Source organism: Pseudorca crassidens, chromosome 14, assembly GCF_039906515.1.
Source record: "Pseudorca crassidens isolate mPseCra1 chromosome 14, mPseCra1.hap1, whole genome shotgun sequence".
NCBI classification, from domain to species: domain Eukaryota; kingdom Metazoa; phylum Chordata; class Mammalia; order Artiodactyla; family Delphinidae; genus Pseudorca; species Pseudorca crassidens.
Genome location: NC_090309.1, coordinates 25,187,716 through 25,212,045, shown reverse-complemented (window position 1 = coordinate 25,212,045; position 24,330 = coordinate 25,187,716). Strand labels below are relative to the sequence as shown.

The window sequence follows — 24,330 nt, the reverse complement described above, 5'->3', positions numbered from 1 at the left end:
ATGGTATATATCTGGAGAAAGCTTTAATCATACCAGATAAAAATAGAAAAAAAGTCCATTTTGAAAAAGGCAGATCACATATTCTGCAGAAGTAGAAAGAACATCAAAGTGGGGTTGTAATTTGTACAGGTAGGAATAGGTTAGAGAGGGCATCTTTTTGCTGATCCATCTTGTTATCTAAGCAGGACTGGAAAGACTATAAAATATAGGACCTGAAACTCAACCCATCTCCAGAGGTGAGTGGGCTCCAGGGGACAGACCCAGCTGGGTATTAGCAGGCAGTATGTGCCACTTAGATGAATGGATCTAGAGTGTCTGCTCCAAAGAAATGCAACCCAAGGAAGCAGAGTATACTGGTGGGTGAGCAGAAATTACACAAGAAGGGGATTTATTTGCCATATGGAGAAGGATAATGAAGTGGGTCAGAGGGAAGGCTGGCTTATTCACACATTTATCAATCACAACCTTCGTGATCTTGGACATGTTATATACTCCCTGATTCTGTTTCTTTATCTAGAAATTGGAGATAATAATGTAATCTACATAATAAAGTTGTAAGGAAGATTAAAATGATTCATGGAAAGCAATTAGCACAGTGTCTAAAATAGGTTAGGTACTATATAAAGGCTTCCTATTATTTTAATCATACACAGGACATAGTAAAAATAAAAGGGGGAAGTTATCAGAACTGGAGAGGTCAGCAAGGGAGAGAGTAAAGCATATGACAGCATGGAAGAAGTTGTTGGCAATGAGATGTACCTTGGATGGTGGATCATGGGCATGTGGTTGGTGGAGTTAAGAGGTACTATAATAACTGATCCTTTTATATGTGCCAGACATGACTTAACTCATTACATATCTATGATGTAGTCTACTATATTGCTCCATTTTACAGATGTAGAAACTGAGGCTCAGGGATAGGGATTCAAATAATCTATTTATTGTCCTCAGGTTTTTATTACATCATTGGTTCAGAATTATTTTGGTGCCTATACCAGATGTTGGGGAGGATTTTAGTCCTGTCTAGCCTCTAAACTGATTCTCTTTAACCTTTAACAATCCCAGCTACCTAATAAAATGACATTTTGTGTCTTAGGATACATTTGATCTAATCTCACTAGATTATTATCATTTTCCCCACACTTTATCCATCCCCCAAATTATTCATTCAGTCTCTCATTCAACCAATACTTGTTGTTAAGCTCTTTCCAACATTCTAGATACAATTTAGGATGTAGTGACTCAGAGATGATAAAATACAGAGGCAGAGATACAGGTAAATAGATATTCACAGATCGCTCTATAAATATTATGGTAGAAGCTTAATAGACATGTGTATATTGGGAGGGAGTGTCACAGGGAACAGTCAAGAGGCCAATTACCTCACTTAAGCAGCCCAACTCTTGAAATCTAGAATTAGATTAGTTCCTGGACACTCTCATTCATTCCTCTGTCTCATTTCATCTCTGCCTGCTCTGTGCCCAATCCTTGCTTCATCCTTCAAGTCTCACATTGACTTCAGAATCATCTCTGTCTCAGTCCCTGGAATTTCTATTTAAGTTCCTATGACCATATAAGGTTTAAATTGACTAATCAATATTGAAGCTGAGACTTGCCTTTTTCCCAAAAGTCAAAAGTCATCTTTAGATGACAAAGAGATGGAAAATAATGACTAAATTCTGAGGGAAGAAGCAGGGAGAGAACTATGGCAGAAAAATTCTATATATCTCATTTTCAGTTAAAGGAGATTTTATGTGTTTTTTGTTTGATTGCTAGATCTTGAACTAGTAGCTAATATTGAATGTAGCTATGAATGACACATTAATCAGGGCAAAAGTCTCATAACCACAAAAAGCCTATTTCAATGACACCACAGGGGTTATTCTATCCTTCCCTCTTTTTTAATGAACAGTTGTTTGTCACCTACATTGGGCAAAGCAATGAGATAGATACAAAATGGAGGGTGACATATACCCTACTTTTTTTAAAGGAACTTCTTTGTTTTTTATTGTCACTGTAAATGACTACTGAGATAATTTTTAAAACTTTAGCACAGATCTTTCTAGGCTAACAGAATCACAGCCTCTAATTTTATAAATCTCTCTTCTTCTGGTATCAAGAGTTAAAATTTGTGGAACAAAACGATTTTCCTAAAAACACAAAATCAGCTGTTAATCATGCATATACCCTACTTTTAAGGAACATTATATTATTTACTATAGTGTATATGAAACAGAATCAGTATTACCCCAGAGAAGCAATTAAATAACCAGACTATATATAAAGATTTGACAGGGTCACAAGGATTTTTCAACATACACAAATCAATCAGTGTGATACACCACATCAACAAGACAAAAATTACATGATCATCTCAATATATTCAGAAAAAGTATTTGATAAAATGCAACATCCATTCATGATTTAAAAAATAAAACCTACAAAAGTGGATATAGAAGGAACATAATAAAACCTATTTATGATAAACCCACAGCCAATATAATATTCAACAGTGAAAAGCTTAAAAGCCTTCATGCTAAAATCTGGAACAAGACAAGGATGCCCACTCTCACCACTTTTCTTCAACATAGTATTGGAAGTCCTAGCCACAGCAGTCAGAAAAGAAAAAGAAATAAAAGGTATTCAAATTGGTAGGGAAGAGGTAAAATTGTCATTATATGCAGATGACATGATGCTATATATAGAAAACACTAAAGACTCCACACAAAAACTACTAGAACTGATAAATGAATTCAGCAAGGTAGCAGGATACAAGATTAACATACAAAAATCATTACATTTCCTTACAGTAACAATGAAATATCAGAAAGGAATGTAAACAAACAATCTTTTTAAAATTGCATCAAAAATAACATACTTAGGGGGACTTCCCTGGCAGTAAAGTCGTTAAGACTTTGCTTTCCAATGTAGGTTGTGCAGGTTCGATCCCTGGTTGGGGAGCTAAGATTCCACATACCTCGTGACCAAAAACATTTAAAAAAAGCCATATTGTAACAAAATCAATAAAGACTTTAAAAATGGTTCACATCAAAAGAAAATCTTTAAAAAAAACACCTAGGAATAAACCTAACCAAGGAATGTGAAAGACTTATATGCTGAGAACTACAAAACATTAATAAAGGAAATTGAAGATCATTCAAAGAAATGGAAAGATAGCCAATGCTCTTGGGAAGAGTTAATATTGTTAAAATGGTCATACAACCCAAAGCAATTTACAGATTTAATGCAATCCCTATCAAATTACCCATGATATCTTCTCACAGAACTAGAACAAATAATCCTAAAATTTATATGGAACCATAAAAGACCCATAATTGTCAAAGCAATCTTGAGGAAAAAGAGCAAAGCAGGAGGCATAGCCCTCCCAGACTTCAGACAATACTACAAAGCTACAGTAATCAAAACAGTGTGGTATTGGCACTAAAACAGACATATGGATCAAGGGAACAGAATAGAGAGCCCAGAAATAAACCCACATACTGATGGACAATTAATTCTTTACAAGAGGCAAGAATATACAGTGGGAAAAAGACAGTCTCTTCAACAAGTTGTGTTGGAAAAGTTGGACAGCTACATGTAAATCAATGAAGTTAGAACACACCCTCATACCATGCACAAAAATAAACTCAAAATGGCTTAAAGACTTACATATAAGACGTGACACCATAAAACTCTTAGAAGAGAATATAGGCACAACATTCTCTGATGTAAATTGTACCAATGTTTTCTTAGATCAATCTCCCAGGGCAATAGAAATAAAAGCAAAAATAAACAAATGGGACCTAATCAAACTTATAAGCTTTTGCACAGCAAATGAAACCATAAACAAAATGAAAACTCAACCTACAGACTGAAGAAAGTATTTGCAAAAGATGCGACTGACAAGGGCTTGATTTGCAGAATATACAAACAGCTTATATAATTCAATAACAAAAGAACAAACAACCCAATTGATAAATGGGTAGAAGACCTAAATAGACATTTCTCCAAAGAAGACATGCAGATGGCCAAAAGGCACATGAAAAGATGCTTATCATTGTTAGTTATTAGAGAAATACAAATCAAAACTACAATGAGGTACCACCTCACACCAGTCAGAATAGCCATCATTAAAATGTCTACAAATAATAAAAGCTGGAGAGGATGTGGAGAAAAGGAAACCCTCTTACACTGTTGGTGGGAATATGTACTGGTGCAGCCACTATGGAAAATAGTATGGAGGTTCCTCAAAAAACTAAAATTAGAGTTCCATATTATCCAGCAATCCTACTCCTGGGCATATACCCAGACAAAACTATAATTCAAAAAGATACATGGACCACTATGTTCATAGCAACACTATTCACAATATCCAAGACATGGAAACAACCTAAATGTCCATTCACAGATGAAGATGTGGTATATGTGTACAGTGGAATACTCCTCAGCAATGTAATGCCATTTGCAGCAACGTGGATGGACCTAGAGGTTATCATACTAAAGTGAAGTCAGAAAGAGAAAGATAAATACCATATGATACCACTTATATATGGAATCTAAAATACAACACAAGTGAACATATCTACAAAACAGAAACAGACTCACAGACATAGAGAACAGACTTGTGGTTGCCAAGGGGGAGGGGAGTGGGGTAAGGAAGGACTGGGAATTTTGGATTAGCAGATGCAAACTATTATATATAGGATGGATAAAAAACAAGGTTCTAGTGTGTAGTTCAGGGAACTATATTCAACATCCTGTGATAAACCATAACTGAAAAGAATAAGAAAATAATATATAATATATATATAATAATATATATATATATAACTGAGTCACTTTGCAGTACAGCAGAAATTAACACAACATTGTAAATCAACTGCGCTTCAATAAAAGTTTTAAAAAATAAAGATTTGACAGTTACTTATGGTCTTAATAGCTAATATTCTCAAAATGCTTTTAAGCTATTCTGATAAGGTCAGTCTATAGCACCAGTGACATTTCCCAAACCCCCCCAGAGGCCAAGAGTCTTTGTCTTTTCATGCTGTTGCTGGAGCTGATGGTCTGGTCTAGTGTGCGTATTCCTTAGAGGACACATGGGTGTCAGTCTATCACAGAGACACTATAGAAAAATCCATCATCATACTAGAATATAAGCTTGACACGGTTTTTTGAGGGCAAAGAAAAATCAAAGGTGGAGGAGCAGGTATGACTAAAAATCATCAGTGTCACTTGGGGTACCTATAAACAGTCCCTCTGATGTCTGCTTTACTACTTTTTTTTGAAGTATAGTTGACTTACAACTATATTTACATTAGTTTCATGTGTAACATAGTGATTCAATATTTTATACATTCCAAAATGAACACCACAATAAGTCTAGTTGCCATATTGACTATATACCCTACACAGTACATCACATCACTCTGGCTTATTTATTTTATAACTGGAGGCTTTTAATATCCTCATCTATTTCACTTATCCAAACACAACCCTTCCCTCTGGCAAACACATTTGTTCTCTGTATCTATGAATCTATTTCTGTTTTTTTATGTTTGTTCATTTCCTTTTTTAGATTTCACATATAAGTGAAATCATATAGTATTTGTCTTTCTCTGTCTGACTTACTTCAGTTAGCTCAATATTCTCTAGGTACATCCATGTTGTCACAAATGGCAAGATTTCACTTTCATGGTTGAATAATATTCCATTGTATATACAATGGACTATTATATATAATATATACCACATCTTCTTTATCCATTCATCTACCAACCTAACAATTAAGTTCTTCCCATATCTTGGGTATTGTAAATAATGCCACAAAAATCCTGTGTTCATATATCTTTTCAAATTAGCATTTTCTTACTTGCAGAATTTCTGCTGAAAGATCAGCTGTTAACCTTATGGAGAGTCACTTGTGTGTTATTTGTTGCTTTTCCGTTGCTGCTTTTAATATTTTTTTCCTTGTATTTAATTTTTGTTAGTTGGGTTAATATGCGTCTTGGCCTGTTTCTCCTTGGATTTATCCTGTATGGGACTCTCTGCACTTCCTGGACTTGATTGACTATTTCCTTTCCCATATTAGGGAAGTTTTCAATTATAATCTCTTCAAATATTTTCTCAGTCCCTTTCTTTTTCTCTTCTTCTTCTGGGACCCCTATAATTCGAATGTTCGTGCATTTAACGTTGTCCCAGAGGTCTCTGAGACTGTCCTCAATTCTTTTCATTCTTTTTTCATTATTCTGCTCTGTGGCAGTTATTTCCACCATTTTATCTTCCAGGTCACTTATCCGTTCTTCTGCCTCAGTTATTCTGCTATTGATCTCATCTAGAGTATTTTTCATTTCATTTATTGTGTTGTTCATCATTGTTTGTTTGCTCTTTAGTTCTTCTAGGTCCTTGTTAAATGTTTCTTGCATTTTCTCTATTCTATTTCCAAGATTTTGGATCATCTTTACTATCATTATTCTGAATTCTTTTTCAGGTAGACTGCCTATTTCCTCTTCATTTGTTGGGTCTGGTGGGTTTTTACCTTCCTCCTTCATCTGCTGCATGTTTCTCTGTCTTCTCATTTTGTTTATCTTACTGTGTTTGGGGTCTGCTTTTTGCAGGCTGCAGGTTTGTAGTTCCCATTGTTTTTGGTGTCTGCCCCCAGTGGGTGAGGTTGGTTCAGTGGCTTGTGTAGGTTTCCTGGTGGAGAGGACTGGTGCTTGTTTTCTGACGGGTGGGGCTGGATCTTGTCCTTCTGGTGGGCAGGGTTCCATCCAGTGGTGTGTTTTGTGGTGTCAGTGAACTTAGTAAGACTTTAGGCAGCCTCTCTGTTAATGAGTGGGGTTGTGCTCCTGTCTTGCTAGTTGTTTGGCATGGGGCATCCAGCACTGGAGCTTGCTGGCAGTTGGGTGGAGCTGTGTCTTTGTGTTGAGATGGAGATCTCTAGGAAAGCTCTTGTCAATTGACATTACGTGAGGCTGGGAGTTCTCTGTTGCTCCAATGTTCTGCACTTGGCTCTTCCACCTCAGAGGCTCAGGCCTGACACCCAGCTGGAGCACAAAGACCCAGCCAGCCACACGGCTCAGAAGAAAAGGAAGAAAAAAAAGAAAACCAACAGAAAGGACCCCAAACCAAATGGTAAAAGCAAAACTAAACAGACAAAATCACACACAGAAACATACACACTCATAAAAAGAAAGCAAAGAAACAAACAAAAATAACAACCAAAAAAGAACAGTCAGAACCCTAGGAAAAATGTTAAAAGCAAACCTAAACAGACAAAATCACACAAGAAAACATACACATACACACTCACAAAAAGAGAAAAAAGAAAAAAAATTTATAAATTTAAAAAATAATAAAATAAATTTAAAATTTTAAAAAGGAATTGAGCAACCAAACCAATAAACAAATGGAGCCAACAAATCAATCCACCTATGATAACAAGCACTAAAAACTAAACTAAGATAAACATAAAAACCAGAAACAAATCAGATGCAGAAAACAAACCCCATGTCTACAGTTGCTTCCAAAGTCTGCCACCTCAATTTTGGGAACTTTTATTGTCTATTCAGGTATTCCACATGTGCAGGGTTCAACAAGTTGATTGTGGGTATTTAATCTGCTGCTCCTGAAGCTGCAGGGAGAAATTTCCCTTTCTCTTCTTTGTTCACACAACTCCTGGGCTTCAGCTTTGGTTTTGGCCCCTCCTCTGCCTGTAGGCCACCCTCAGGCATGTTATTAGGGCTCTCTTGCTCACTCAGGCCAGGGAGAGGGAGGGGTATGGTAGTCGTAATTGGAATGCCGTGCAAGCCTGCAGTGGCAGAGGCTGGTTTGACATTGCAATGGCCTGAGGCATGCCATGTGTTATCCCGGGGAAGTTGTCCCTTGGTCTCGGGACCCTGGCAGTGGCATGCTGCACAGGTTCCCAGCGGGATGTGGTTAGTGACCTGCACTTGCACACAGGATTCTTGTTGGTGGCGGTTGTAAGGTTAACAGTTCATGCCCATCTCTGTGGTCTGAGCTGATAGCTGTGGCTCATGTCTATCTCTGGAGCTTGCTTAGGCAGAGCTCTGCCTTCTGTGGGCACATGGAGTACAAATTCCCTCTCCTCATGCACCCCAAAACAATGATCTCTTGCCTCTTCAGCAGCTCCAGACTTTTCCCCTGACTCCCTCCTGGCTAGCTGTGGCACACTAACCCCCTTCAGGCTGTCTTAATGCAGCCAACCCCAGTCCTCTACCTGGGGTCTGACCTCTGAAGCCAGAGCCTCAGTTCCCAGCGCCCACCCGACCCAAGCAGACAAGCGTCTCAGGTTGGTGAGTGCTGGTCAGCACTGATCTCCTGTTGCTGTTCTCTCCTCTGTGGCTCTGAAGCTTCTGCCCTGCCCACACCCTGTCCCCACCAGTGAAGGGGCTCCCTAGTGTGTGGAAATTTTTCCTCCTTCACAGCTCCCTCCCAGAGGTGCAGGTCCTGTCCCTATTCTTTTGTCTCTGTTTTTCCTTTTTTCTTTTGCCCTACCCAGGTACGTTGGGATTTTCTGGCCTTTGGGGAAGTCTGGGGTCTTCTGCCAGCATTCAGTAGGTGTTCTGTAAGAGTTGTTCCACATGTAGATGTATTTTTGATGTATTTGTGGGGAGGAAGGTGATCTCCACATCTTACTCCTCTGCCATCTTGAAGGTCTCCCCTTTGATATTTTGGATATTAACCCCTTGTCAGATATATTGTTTGCAAATATCTTCTCCTATTCAGTAGGCTGCCTTTTCATTTTATTGATAGTTTCCTTTGCTATGCAAAAGGTTTATAGCTTGATAGAGTCCCATTTGTTTATTTTTGCTTTTGTTTACCTTGACATATCCAAAAAAAATACTGCTAAGACCAATGTCAAGGAGTATACTGCCTGTGTTTTCTTTTAGACATTTATGACCTTACATTTAACTCTTTAATCCATTTTGAGTTTATTTTTGTATACGGTGATAGAAAGTAGTCCAGTATGATTGTTTTGCATGTAGCTCTCCAGTTTTCCCAACACAATTTATTGAAGATTGTCTTTTCTCTATTATATATTCTTGCCTCTTTTGTCATAGATTAATTGCCCATATAAGTGTGGGTTCATTTCTGTCTGTCTATCCTGTTCCATTTTTCTATGTGCTTGTTTTTGTGCCAATGCCATACAGTTCCAATAAGAGTAGCTTTGTAGTATAGATTAAATTAGGGTGTGTGGTACCTTCAATTTTGTTCATCTTTCTCAAGATCATTTAGTCTATTTGGGGTTTTTTGTGCTTCCATAGAAATTTTAGAATTATTTTTTCGAAATCCATGGGGAAAAAAATGTCCTTGATATTTTGATAGGAGGAATTGCCTTGAATCTCTATATTGCCTTGGGTAGTATGGTCATTTTAACAATAGTAATTATTCCAATTTATAAACATTATATCTTTTTATTTTGGGTGTCTTCTTCAGTTTCTTTCATCAATGTGTGATAGTTTTCTGAGTACACGCCTTTTACCTACTTGGTTAAGTTGATTCCTAGATATTTTATTCTTTTTGATGCAGTTGTAGATCAGATTGTTTTCTTGATTTCTCTTTCTGATTGTTAATATATAGCAATGAAACAGATTCCTGTACATTAATTTTGTAACCCTGAAACCTTACTGAATTCATTTATTAGTTCTAATAGTTCTTTGGTAGAGTCTATAGAATTTTCTATATATAATATCATGTCATCTGCAAATAATGACAGTTTCAATCCTCTCTTCCAATTTGGGTCCTTTTATTTTTTCTTGCTTATTGCTGTGGCGGGGACTTTCAATACTATGTTGAACAAAATTTGAGTGAGTGGGCATCCTTATCTTTTTCCTGATCTTAGAGGAAATGCATTCAGCTTTTCACCATTGAGTAACGTGTTGTCACATATGGCTTTTATGTTAAGTATGAGTAACATATTAAGATATGTTTCTATACCCACTTTTTTGAGAGTTTTAAAAATCATAAATGTATGTTGAATTTTGTCATAAGGTTTCTCTGCATCTATTGAGGTAACCATAAGATTTTTATTCTTCAATTTGTTAAGGTAGTGTATCACATCAATTGATTTGCAGATATGGAACCATCCTTGCATCCTGGGATAGATGCCACTTGATCGTGGTGTATGACCCTTTTAATGTATTGTTGAATTCAGTTTGCTAATATTTTGTTGAGGCTTTTTGCTTCTATGCTCATTAGTGATATTGGCCTATACTTTTCTTTTTCTGTAGTATCTTTGTCTAGTTTTGGTACCAGGGTGATGCTGGCTCTGTAGAATGAGTTTGTAAGCATTATTTACCCATCAATTTTTTGAAATGGTTTGAGAAGGATAGGTGCTAATTCTTCTTTAAATGTTTTATAGAATTCACCTGTGAAGCTGTCTGGTCCTGGACTTTTGTTTGTTGAGCATTTTTTGATTACTAATTCAACCTCAATTACTGGTAATTGATCTGTTCACATTTTCTATTTCTTTTTGACTCAGTAGTGGGAGATTGTATATTTATAAATTTATCCACTTCTTCTAGGTTGTCCATTTTATTGGCATATAATTATTCATAATAAATCTCTTATGATCTTTGAATTTCTGTGGTTTTGGTTGTAACCTCTCTTTCATTTCTGTTTTTATTTATTTCAGCCTTCTCTCTTTCTTCATGTCTGGCTAGAGGTCTGTCAATTTTGTTTATCTTTTCAAAGAACCAGCTCTTAGTTTCATTTTCATTTTTAATCTTTATTTTATTTATTTCTGCTCTGATATTTATTATTTCTTTTCTTCTACTACTTTTGGGTTTTATTTGTTCTTTTTCTAGCTCTTTTAGGTGTAATGTTAGATTGTTTATTTTGAATTTTTGTTTTTCCTGAGGTAGGCTTGTATCCCTATAAACTTTCTTAGAACTGCTTTTTCTATATTCCACATGTTTTTGGATCATTGTCTTTCCATTTTCATTTGTCCCCAGGTATTTTTTAAATTTCCCTTTGATTTCTTCAGTGACCCATTCGTTGTTTAGCATGTTGTTTAGCCTCCATGAGTTTGTGTTTTTTGTAGTATTTTTCTTGTGGTTGATTTCTAGTCTTATACCATTGTGGTTGAAAAATGTGCTTGATAGAATTTCAATCTTCTTAAATTTGAGACTTGTTTTGGGGTTTAACTTGTGATATATCCTGGAGAATACACCATGTGCCCTTGAAAAGAATGTGTATTCTGCTACTTTTGGATGGAATGTTATATATATATAAAGTTTTATATATATATATATATATATATATATATATATAAAGTAAGTCCACCTGGTGTAAAATGTCATTTAAGGCCAGAGTATACTTATTAATTTTCTATCTAGATGATCTGTCCATTGATGTAAGTGGGGTGTTATGTAATGTCCTTCTTTGTCTCTTGTTACAGTCTTTGTTTTAAAGTCTACTTTGTCCGATATAAGTATAGCTACCCCACCTTTCTTTCCATTTTCATTTGCAGGGAGTATCGTTTCCCATTCCCTCGCTTTCAGTCTGTGTGTGTCTTTAGCTCTGAAGTTTTATTTTTGTTTGTTTTGGTTTTTTTTGCAGGCAGCATATATACAGGTCTTATTCTTGTATCCATTCAGCCACTCTATGTCTTTTGGTTGGAGAATTTAGTTCATTTACATTTAAAGTAATTATTGGTAGGTATGCATTTATTGCTATTTTGTTACTTGTTTTCTAGTTGTTTTTGTTGTTCTTTTTTGTTCCTTTCTTTTTATTTTGCTCTCTTCCCTTGTGATTTGATGACAATCTTTAGTGTTATGTTTGTATTCCTTTTTCTTTGTGTGTGTGTATGTATCTAATATGTATATATATATGATTATTTTAAGTCGATCTCTTAATTTTGAATGCATTTGAGCAACCCAGCATTTTTACTGTTACACCCCACATTTAAAGTTTTTGACATCATATTTTACATCTTTTTTGTGTGTGCACACCTTAACTACTTATTGTGCCTATAGATGGATTACTGTTTTTTTCTCTTAACCTTCCTATTAGCTTTATAAGTGGTTGATCTACTTCCTTTGCTTATATTTTCCTTTACCAGTGAGATTTTTCCTTTCATAATTTTCATATTCTAGTTGAGGTCTTTTCTTTTTCACTTAGAGGAGTCCTTTTAACATTTCTTTGAAAGCTGATTTAGTAGGCAGAATTCTTTTAGCTTTTGCTTGTTTGTAAAACTCTTCATCTCTCCTTCAATTCTGAATGATAACTTTTCAAGGTAGAGTATTCTTGGTTAAATGTTTTTTTCTTCTCCTTTTATCACTTTGAACATATTATGCCACTTTTTCTGGTGAAAAAATTTCTGCTTAATAGTCAGCTGATAGTCTTATGTGAGTTTCCATTATTAACTAATTGTTTACTGCTTTTTGATGTTGTCATATTTTTCACTTTCTCCAGAGGTCAGGTCAGATCCATGACAGACACCCTGGGAGTAAGAAGACCATGTCAGTGATCTTTCTGTTCAGCTCATAGAGGTCCTTCCCACAGCCTTGACAGTACCAGTGGATGTTCTGAGAAGAACCCCAGCCATCATGCCAGTTTTCCAGAGGAGATATGTAAAGCTTTTGATATGGCAATAATAGCATGGATATAGTTACCAATCTCCCTAAAATGCCAATGTTGTCATGGTGACCTAGGCCAGGGAGGCCAAGACTTCTGCTGGAGGCATTACTGATCATCTTGAGGGAGTGGTCATACATCATGTTTCACTGCCATCACATTGAAACATCAGCTAGGCAGCATCAGCAGAAGGGGCAGAGGTGATGATCCTTTGGTATCTATACTTTAAGTGAACCCCAGGCTTCTATAAGGTAAGGAAGACACCAGTGGATTCCACATCATATTCAGCACTAGCATCACCCCCATTTGATATTTTAAGATGGAGATTTACTGCCATTGATCACAAGCTTTCCTGTCTCAGCTTAGACACTGCCATTGAACTTTCCATGGACACTAAAACCACAGATCATGTGGTTGAGGTCAAAGAGAGGACCAATGATGGTGACAATATTGCCTTTCCAGTGTTGAAAGAAGTACTCCCTGGTAATCATGCACCCTGTATGGCCAAATCTGTTTATTTTGACTTTCATCATCATGTCTTAGTGGAAAAGAACTTTCTCTTAAGGAGGCAAGATAGCAACATGATTCTATGTACCTAGTCTCTCCTTTCTCACATTTTCAATGAAGTAACCAAAGAGGAATTCATCTATATTAGCACTAGAACCTGGGGGTGGGTGTCAACACATGCACATGAAGAAATCTCTTAGATATATTGCGCAGACGGAACCATTGAGTATTGACATGAGATCCTCAGAGTAAACATAGTGGAGAGAATGAAAACGTGATGAAAAAAGTTCTCAAGGGCTTCCCTGGTGGTGCAGTGGTTGAGAGTCCACCTGCCGATGCAGGGGACACGGGTTCATGCCCCAGTCTGGGAAGATCCCACATGCCGTGGAGAGGCTAGGCCCGTGAGCCATGGCCGCTGAGCCTGCACGTCCGTAGCCTGTGCTCCACAATGGGAGAGGCCACAACAGTGAGAGGCCTGCGTACCGCAAGAAAAAAAAAAAGTTCCCAAGGCCAAAGCATTCAACCCCTAGTGGTTCATAGGAAATGTGTTTTACTTGTCTATTGAGTATCAGCTGAAAATTTTTAACCAGGGGTGTAATGGATATTTTTAACAGATTGAGAGACCAGTTATAAAACTTGGACTAGTAGAAATTTCTACTAATACTTGGTAGTAGAAATGGAATAAAATGGATGAATTTCCCAAATATATTGACAGTACAATGATAGGATTTAGTATTGGATTGAATGTTGAAAGTAGCTGTCTCTGGGTGATGGATTAAAGGATGATTTTTAGCCACCTCTTTTTTCTTTTATACATTTTACAATTTTTCTAACTGAACATTATTTCCATAATTTTTAAAAACTTTAAAAAAAATTTTCTTGAATACACCAAAAATGGATAACTAAATTATGTACAAGGCAGTTCCTAGAGAAACAACTTCCAAAGAATAAAAGTCCATAAGAGAAAAGCAAAACAGAAGAAACAAAGCAAGACTAGCAGATGGTAGGAATCTCTGTATCTCTGTATTTGGCTAGGCTGTTGTCAGAGTTTTTCTTCAGCAATGGAATGCTTTTCTTCTAATAAAATCTACACAGAGGCCCTGTATGTAACAGAAATCACAAGAGTACTATTCTGATTGAAGTGTTAGTAGACCCTGAGCCCCAACTACTTTACTTATGCTTGAGGTCACCCTCCCCTATTTCTCCCCTTCCCCAGGAACAAAAGACAAGGCAGTGTCTTTTGAGAGTGATATCAACAATGGTTGGCTTTTTCTTTTTTGTTTCCTTGGCTTTAGGGATTTAAGCAGAGGCAGGTCTCTTTGATGTAAGTGATGTACGGGTGACAGACAAAGCTGAGTGGAAGCCTGATTTCAAACTTTCATTGATCACAGCAATTATTGTGCACTGGATAGAAAAATGTATTTTGAAGGCAGTGCAGCACTGACTAGAAAATGCCTTAGATAGGACAACATTTTAGATGGAAAAACAAGAAAAAGAAATCTTTTATTTTTCAAGGAAAGAAAAGGCAAATGAGAGATGAGACCATGACTTACAAACAAAATGTTTGCACCAGGTTGGGCTTCCACCATATGTTTCTTTGATCTTCTGTGTGTACCTGGACACTTAAACAAGTCACAATGCTAAGGGAGCAGGGCCAATCCAGCGAAGGTAAGTGAGCTGGGCCATATGATCCACAAGCAGTCACTGCCCCTTGTCTGTTACCACTCAGACAATGAAGGAATGTAATTGTTCCTACCAAATTGAGTTTGCAACACAGCTCTAACAGTTTATGAATCAAGGTTGGCAAACCATACCTTTTAGACCAATTTATCTGGGAAGAAGTTTAATGAAAAACAAGTTTATGAGGTAATTGGTTAAGAATGCATTTTTTTTCACCCCTCACTCCTCTTCCTCTTCATCCTTATGGTTTCTGTGGCAGCTGCCTTGTTCTCTTAATAGTGTGCCCTTGTGGTCGAAGATGAAACAATAGGACTGAGCATAGACCCAAGTTAGACCAGTTCAACACCTTATCCTGAATTCTAACTGATTTCTCCAGGGATGGTGATCTAATTCATGATAGGCCTGTTAGTAACTCACAAGGGTTTCTGGATTTGAAACCAAGAACATCAATTAGTTATTTTCTTGCAACTAAAGAGATAAGCATTAAAACTTCATCTCATTCTACAGTAGCTGGATGGATTAAACAAAATTTGGTACATTCACACAATGGAATAATATACCTCTGTAACAAGGAAGAAACTAGTGATACATACATCAACTTGAGTTAATCACAAAGACACTATGGCGATTGAAGGAAGCCAGTTCTCCAAATTTACATACTGTATGATTCTGCTTATATTACATTCTCAAAAAGACAAAACTATAGTGATGGAGAACATATCAGTGGTTGCCAGGGGTTATGGATGGGGGCAAAGTGTGACTGAAAAGGGATAGCATGTGATAGTTTGGGAGGTTATGAAACCGTTCTGTATCCTGATGTGATAGTGGTTACACAAATTTATATGTGCATTAAAATTCACAAAATTCATAAGTATTTTTCAAAAGAAAAAAGTTCATTTTGCTATGATACTTTTAAAAATTAAAAAAAAATTAAATTATTACAAAGAAACTCTCTCACCTGCAAGGAGAAAGCAGAGATGGCTGATCTACAGAAGATAGAAAGTAGAGGCTACAACTGGTGAGGGGAGAGAAGATACGAGAGATGAACCAGGGCACTTTGAGGCCCTGCTTTTCCAGCAGGTGTGTTCTCATTCTTGGGTTCCATGAGACAATCTTATATTCCCCTTTTGTGTTTAAGCTAGTTCATCTAGGCTATTTCACTTGCAATCCAGAATCCTAATTTCTTAGGGACTGTCTGGTTAAATTTTGCATTAGCTGTTCTGGAGCTGGAGAGTAGCTTTACTCTCTATAAGTGTAGTAGTGAATGGAGAGCTACTTTACAGATAATGTCACCTCAGTATTTAAAGGTGACATTACTACTTGGACAATAAAACCCACATTCCCAATTGCTGACCCACTAAGTCCTAACCCTTTCCAAAAAGTCTCTCTCCCTAAGGTTGGCACACAACACCGGAAGTGCTCATTAAATCTAAGAAAATTAAGTGATATTTATTGTTTTACACAGTTTAGTTGACTACATGGTGGTAATTTTCACAAAACATGCCAAGAAAATTCCATGTTACTACATTGTTGGTGGAGTTTCCTTCCAAGGTGAAGGTTGAGGTGAGTGAAATCCAGAATACTTAGAGACCAGACATTCTTTTTGTCTAATCCCTAGAGTGACAAATACCTGGCATCTCCAACAAGATTATTTTTTTTTTCTCATGGAGATCTGTTCTATCTAATTCCACTAGGCAAATGCAGTGAGCATCTCCTTTATTCAGGACTGCAGTTTTCCTTGCTAGCAAAAGGGATAAAAGAGGGAACTATGCTAGGGACATTCATTCATATGATTACATCAACCATTAATAATGTTTTATTTCTCTCAGTGTGGCCAGCACTTTGCTTTAGTTTAGGAAACTAAAACTAGGATCAAGGAGATCACAACCATACAGGGAAATAGACTCTCCAATAAATATTTACATACTCGCAGCAGATCAATATTCCAAAATGACACCCAGGAAGAAGTGAAGAATTGAGGGTGGTACAGGGCAACTTCTGGGAGAAAGTGACACATGGGTTTTAAAGGATGAGAAGGAGTTTGCCATGCTTCCAAGTGGGGAAGCTGTATATACTGAGAGAACACATGCAATGCAAGGGGGCATGAAAATAGGCAGTGGATTTGGAGGCTCAAAGGAGTCTGATACATGGAGAGAGGGGAGCTGAAGAGACCAGAGGGTTCAAGGTAAAAAGCTTGGACTTTTTATCCTGAAGGAGATGAGCAACTGGGTGGAGTTTTAGACAGGCAAATGACATACACAGATTTGCAATTTAGAAATGTCATTTTGGTGGCAGTGTGGATGGCTGATGAAAATAGGGCTGAATCTAATGGGAGGAAGATAAATTGGAAGTCCTAGACTATAATCCAGGTGAAAGAATCCAGTGGTAGTATGGGCAAAATTGGGAGGATAAATTTAGAAGACAGAATTGATAATGTGTGGTGACCAATACTGTGTAGAGTTGGAAAAGAAAGAGACTAGGATGCTGCTCACATTTATGATTTGGCATTACAGGTGGACAGGGAATGATGGTGTTAAGGAACAAGAGGGAAGACAGAAGGAGGAACAAGGTGGGTAAGTTTAGGTGGGTATGAGAAACATTGAATTCAAGAGGGAAGCTCTCTCTTTCAAGACAAATAAATCAGTAGGGAGGTCTGCCATTGGAATCAGAATTTTATTTTGTCAACAGAGCAGTGCCCTGCACCATGTTTTATCTCTTGAAATTCATGTAGAAGAAACAAAGAGAGGCAGGATGAGGAACCCAGGGAATTTTTAACAGACTGAAAATTAAAGCTTTATCATCTTAAACACTCCTGGACAGCTAGTGAAAGGTGAAGCCACTCTGATTATGAGCAGCACACAAAGGTGAACACAAACTACTAAAAGAGGCTGATTATGCCCAGCTCAATGCAGCGATTTTCAAACTCAGCAATCTAACCACCCCCTGTGCATAAGATTAGATTTGGGAAAAGTTCAAAACATTTCAGAAACAGCAGAAAAGGCAAAGGTTCTCTTGACTATGAAATTTGCTCTTGGTCACCAAGATTTCGTGTAACATTAAGATCACTGTTTTAATATGAAATTTCACTTTTTACTAGAAAAAATGGGAAAGATAGGCTTTGTTAATGCCTTATTGCTCCTATTATAAACCAAAAGACAGGGGCAGCAATTCTGATAGATGGAGAAATAAATGTTTTATTTTAAATGTTGATGTTGCAAAACAGAATTCATGATTTAAAGGCAAGCATCACTAATTTATATTCTTAGGATTTATGTTATACCTCTCTTAAACAGTCTCAACTAATTAGCAAATAAAGCAATATACCTCACTTTCTTTGTAAAACACTCTGACCCACACTCAGTCTGCTCAGTTACTCTGTAAAATGTCCCCTCCCATTGAGTTGTGTACTTACAACAATGAGTATTTCTTCCTCATCTAATTCCACTTGTTATGTTATATGCGCTATAATTAAATATTCCATAATTTGACAAGTGTGACTTCATAAAGAAAATGTTTAATGCTTTAGAAAGATTCAGGACAAAGCTGCTTAATAAAAAAGAAGAAGAAGAAGAATTAGGTTGACAGAAACAACTATAAATAACCAAAAGGAAAAGTGAATCTCTAGAGAGAATATATATATAGATTCTTCGCAAGCATTTTTTGGCCTTCATTCCACTTTATAGAAGCTGAAAACTGGGAATTGCAGGTGCTTCATTCCAAGTATGAACTCAGCAAGAAATACCATGTAAAACTCTAATCACTAGACCTAAGTTTTTGAAAAGCCATAATTTTATATCAAAGATTGTCATGTGAATATATTTATTTTTTGAGTTAACACAAAATGTTTGGTAATTTTACATAAAATATGCCCTTTTGTTCTTCACCTTAATCAACATTTTGATTCTTGTCTACCTGCTGGTCCCATGACAACTATTGAGAGAGCACCTGCTAAATACTTTGCCCATTGGCTCATATAGCTTCAGTTATCATCAGAATACTGTCTCCAATCTCCTAACTTAAGATCCATTTATCAAATAGCTTATTGGCTACTTCCCTTTGTATATTTAGGGTATTAAAATAATAAACATAATATACCAAACATATACCAAAACATATTCACCCCCCACCCTCCACCTCAAAACTTCTCCCCATCCTGTGTCTCTTATCTCAGTAGACCCAACACTGTCCACATGAAGACTTCATCTCTGAATTCTTCCTAGCCCACTGTCACTAATCAATTCCTGAAGGTTGTGTGTGTATGAGAGAGAGAGGACTCCAAAATAATTTACATCTACCACACTACCACTTTTTTATTCAGGGCCAATTTAAACTCTCCTGGATTATGGCAACAAGTTCCTAATTGATCCTTCTGCTTCAATCCTGTTCCAATTCAATCATTCTCTTTTCCACAAAGTGACCTTTCAAAAATGTAAGTGTGATCATGTTAATCCTTTGATGAATATCTTGATAAAAATTATATGGTTTCCCTTTGTTCTTATAATAAAGTCTAAACTCCTCAACGTGGTTATAAGACCCCACAAGATCTATCCTCTAATTGTGGCTCCAGCCTCAGATATTACTACTCCCCTTTCACATTCTAAACACCAGCTAGAATAAACTTCTTCCCTTCTAGGAACATACGAGGCTCCCTCTTGTCTCCTGGGCTTTGAATAGATCCTTCCTTCTTGGTGCACCTTCCTGCCCTCTCCACCCCATCTCCCCCCAAAACATCTTCTCCTGGATTACTTCCACTCATCCTATAACTCTCATCCTATAACAGGCATCACATCCACAAAACACCTTTAGCACGAACCCACGTCCCCTGCACTGGCAGGCACACTCTCAACCACTGCGCTACCAGGGAAGCCCCAGACTTCCTTTTCAATTCAGTACTCCATCTGTTCCTACAGGGAAGTTTTGTTCTTTTTATTTTGAATAAAAAAGAAAGCTGGCATTTAATCCTGCTTCTTGCTTGCTTCTATTTGACAGCAAGTTTATGAAAATTGTCCCTTTTTTTCCCCTGGCTACTAGAAAATTCCAAGCTAAAGTCAATGCTCAGTCAAAATAACCAGATTTTCTTGGGCATTTAGTAAATTTGTTTCCTGTTCCCTCTCCTTATTTCAAACTATTTTTATTTCTACTTTAACAACTGTACTGCAATTGTTTCTATTCTTGAAAGCTGCCTTAAACTTTCTGGAAGTTTTATGTCGATATAAATTATGAATAAATAGAACTCCTGTGTCCATTTTCTCCCTCACAGCAATCTCTTAACCTTTGCCCTTACTATAGTCACATTGCCTCCTCCTTTGGCCTTTCCACAGTCTCCATAATTATCCTTTGTTACTGTTTGCTGCAGGCACCAACATACTCCTGGAACCTCTCATTCCCTTCATTTTCTCCTTGATTTCCACTTGCTGGCCTTGAAACTGGTTCCCATGCCTGCCCTGACCCCTAAGTTTAGTGTTCATTGTTCTTCCCTGGCTCTGATGCCTCAACTCTGTGTCCCAGATCTTGGCCACCATGACACCCATTCCACTTGAGTGGAATCAGAGTCACCTTTCTTTCCACAAAGAATTCCCCAAGAGAAATTGAGAACTTAGTTGAGGGGACCTAAGAAGGACTTAGTTCAAAGATCTTACACCTTGGTCCCAAACTCCAGGCAATAAAATAATTAAGGTTTCCCTTTGGATGCTGAAGAAAAAGAGGTGAAAAGTTGTGCTGAGTTTTTGTCTCTTCCAAAGATCAGGATTGAAGAATATGAGAAAGACATGGAGAAGATGAAGAACATAATTCCATTTGATAAGATGACCATTGAGGACTTGAATGAAATCTTCCCAGAAACCAAATTAGGCAAGAAGAAGTACCCCTACCAGCCTCACAAGCCAAGTGAAAATTTATAAACTCAACCCTGAGAGAAAGCTCTGGCCCTCGAATTATAAACTCTGCACATTAAAAAATAATTATATACTGCAAATAGTCATTTAAAATAATTTCAAAGAGACAGAAAGCCTGGATCAGATGGGCATTTTCTGTTAATCTTGGATGATAGATTTCTGTCTTATAAGATTCTCTCATATAAGAGAACACCTTAGTTACCCACAAAAGGCTCTGGTAAACAATAAATAATCCAGTGTGTTGGTGCAGGGAGCATCAATAAAACATTAAAGTGAGCATTACTGGTAACTAGAATGTACTTTGGTAAGGCCTCCCTTTGTATGAAGAATATTATGAGCACATGCTGTTCCACAAACAGCAATGAGGTGTTCTACTTTAAGAAAAGATTATTAATAAATGTGTGTTATTTTGAATGTGTATTTATCTGGCTTTCCGGCGCCATTGAGTCTTCATTCTCCCTAAGACTGAACACTTGAGGGATATGGACGTAGCTCCATGGCTGTTTTTCCCCAGCTGCCAGTGATCTCTTCATCCTTGGAAGTTCTAGCACATTGTATCTTTCAGTTTTACTCTTTTCATATTATACTTTGCAAAGCAGCCATTATGTACTTTCTTATCTCCTCTGGCAGACTCAGGTAGAGGACACAATTCTCTTGCTGTCTTGAACATACTAAATACTCAGTAAATATTTGTTGAAATGATGCCAGTGGAATCTCCAAAATCTATCCCAGTGAATCTCAGGGGTAAAAAAAAAAATGGATGCTTTATAAACATTCTACTCTTTCATATATTTTTCTCATGTTAACAGAATCTTCAGATACAACCAGATGTTATTTTACTTATTTGTTCATTTTCACCAAAATAAGACATTTTCCCTCTATTGGCAACTAAAACAGCCTGGCAGAAAATAACTCACAATAATACAATTAGTATTACATCCTTGTATAGCAATAGCAACAACACCAAAATTGCCTCTGAATTTCAGAAGAGCTTTTGGATGCTAAAAGTTAACATTTAGTCACAATGCATGTGTACTGAGCACATACTAAGGAAAGGCATTGTGTTAGGAATATTGAAAAGAAATTTTTTTTTTTACCTCATAGAACTTGGAATCTAGTGGAGGACACAGACAATAAGATATTACCTGTCAAATATCCTTTAAGTACTCAATGCATAAGAGAGGTTAAACTCAATTAACAAATTGCCTGCCTCTCCATTTGCCATATGTCAAGGTTGATCCTAGGGGTTCTGTTCCATATCCAACCAGGAAACACCAGCATTCTTGCATTCTTCACACATTCAATGTTAGGCAAAAGGGAAGAGTTGGGCATCCTGCATGTCAAGATCTTTAGCAACACCTGCTGCCTTCCTGGTCTCCAGAGAAGTATTGCATATGGTCCCCATCACCTAGAAGGAACCAATTATTGAGAGCTGCAGGCATCTTGGGAAAAGGGACATTGTGGGTCATTGCACCCACATGCAAGTTGGTTCAGGAAGTTCAAAAACTGCTCACATATCTGGAGAGAACCTCCAAAAGTAGCCTTGGATTTTCATGTTTTTATATTCATACTGTTCATAGATAATTTTGAATTGTAGGGTCTATTCTAGTATGGACCCAAATTTCTGAGAAAGCCTCAGGTATTGCATGTACTGGTATTTCTTCCAAGCCCTGGAACACTACTAAGAACTCACTCCAAATTGCAGGGATTTTAAAATTAATTTTTATTGGAGTATGGTTGCCTTACAATGTTGTGTTATTTTCTATTGTACAGCAAAATGAATCAGCTACACGTATACATATATACCCTTTTGTATTTCCTTCCCATTTAGGTCACCACAGTACATTAAGTAGAGTTCCCTGTGCTATACAGTATGTTCTCATTAGTTGTCTATTTTATACATAGTATCAAAAGCATATATGTGTCAATCTCAATCTCCCAATTCCCAAATTTCAGTTTTAATCTGTGTTTTACATTCTGTTTTAATGACTTAAAGAGATGTTTTCCAAACTGTGTTTTATGGACCTCTAGTTCCAAGGTGTAGTAATTGGTGATCTCAAATTGGACATAATTTGAGAAATGTTGTATTAAGAGATATTGGTCTATTTAGTGAATAGTTTCTAGAGTGAGGACATCATTTTGAACTCTAAGAGCTGTATCTGCAACAAATGACTGGTCACCAAGGTTACCACTGTGTGCAAATTACGGAAAACATAATAGGGAGATGGATTGTTAGTCGGAGGAAGGAAATTTCATTTGAATTAAGAGGCAGGTGGAGATAAATATTCCGTTTGGTAAGGAAGTCACAGGGCTTATATGGCTGACATAAAACACAACCTTAATAATTTTAAGAACTTTCTTCCCTTTTGTTTTTCTACCAATGGTGGCATCATTAGATTTCAGAGAGACACCTGGATAGCGGCCATTCAAAACCTGAGGTTAGCTAATGCAACTATGTCTCAACTCCCAGTTCCTTCAATCATTTACCTTCCCTTGACTTTCAGTCACATTCCACTCTACAGTTCTTCCTTCCCTGATTACAACTGAGTTCTTCCTTGGGTGCCTTTTCCAAATACTCTCTAAAACCAAAAATGTGCAATCAGCTACACTAAATTTCTCTCACAACTTTACCTCTACCTCTTGCCCAGCTTGCCTATAGGCACTCAATATATTTTGGGAGACTCTATGGTGAAGCCTAAAATTCTACCACCCAAGGAGCACAGGGCTGATAGATGTATTGGCTTCCTATTACAGCTGTGACACATTAATATTAAAAACTTGGTGGCTTAAAACAACACAAATTTATTATCTTATAGTTCTGGAGTTGAGAAGTCCAAAATGAGTCTTATGGAGCTAAAATCAAAATGTTGGCAGGGCTGGCTGTATCTGAAGACTCCAGGGGAGCATCTGTTTCCTTGCCAAGAGGAAGGCTCATTGAAACCTCTACTTCTGTCATCACATATCCTGTCTGACTTTGACCCTTCTGCCTCCCTATTAGATTGACCCTTGTGATTATATTGTCCATCCCCAGATAACTTAGAATAATATCCTATCTCAATATCCTTAATTTAATCACATCTGTAAAATCCTTCTTGCCATGTAAAGTAACATATTCACATATTCCAAGGATTTGGATGTTGATATCTTAGGATTAGGGTTAGGGTCAACCTACCACAGTTGGGGAGGAGAAAGAGTCCTGCATTACTCATATTCTCTACTGATATTTCAAGACCATTACTCTATAACAGGTGAAAGCAAACTTTTTCCATAATGGGCCAGATAGTAAATATTTTAGGATTTGTGGTCCAAGAGGCAAAATTGAGGATATTACATAGGTGCTTACATTTAAAATGTAACTATTTTAAGTTGTAAAATCAACCATTCTTAGCTTGAAAGTGGTAGGTATATAAACAGGTGATGGGCTGTATTTGGCCCATGGGTTGTAGTTTGCCAAATCCTGCTCTACAATCTCTTATAAAATACTTTCTTAGATGCTAATGCCATTCAGCTAATCGCCTCTACTTTACTTGATTTTTTACTTACAGATATCCTGGTCACTATTCAATACACATTGATGAACCACCCACTTGGAGAAGTATCCAAATAGGTAGAAACAGTCTCTTGAGTCCTGGATATGCAAAAGGCTAATTCC

General features: G+C 37.1%; 1 long non-coding RNA gene across 1 annotated transcript; it reads left to right on the top strand.

Annotated features, from left to right (window-relative positions):
- The first annotated feature begins 16,138 nt into the window (after nucleotides 1-16,138).
- LOC137205611 (uncharacterized) lies at nucleotides 16,139-21,092 on the top strand. The gene is made up of 2 exons (XR_010934219.1): nucleotides 16,139-17,353; nucleotides 20,526-21,092. It is a non-coding gene; the product is annotated as an uncharacterized lncRNA (long non-coding RNA).
- The last annotated feature ends 3,238 nt before the right edge of the window (nucleotides 21,093-24,330 follow it).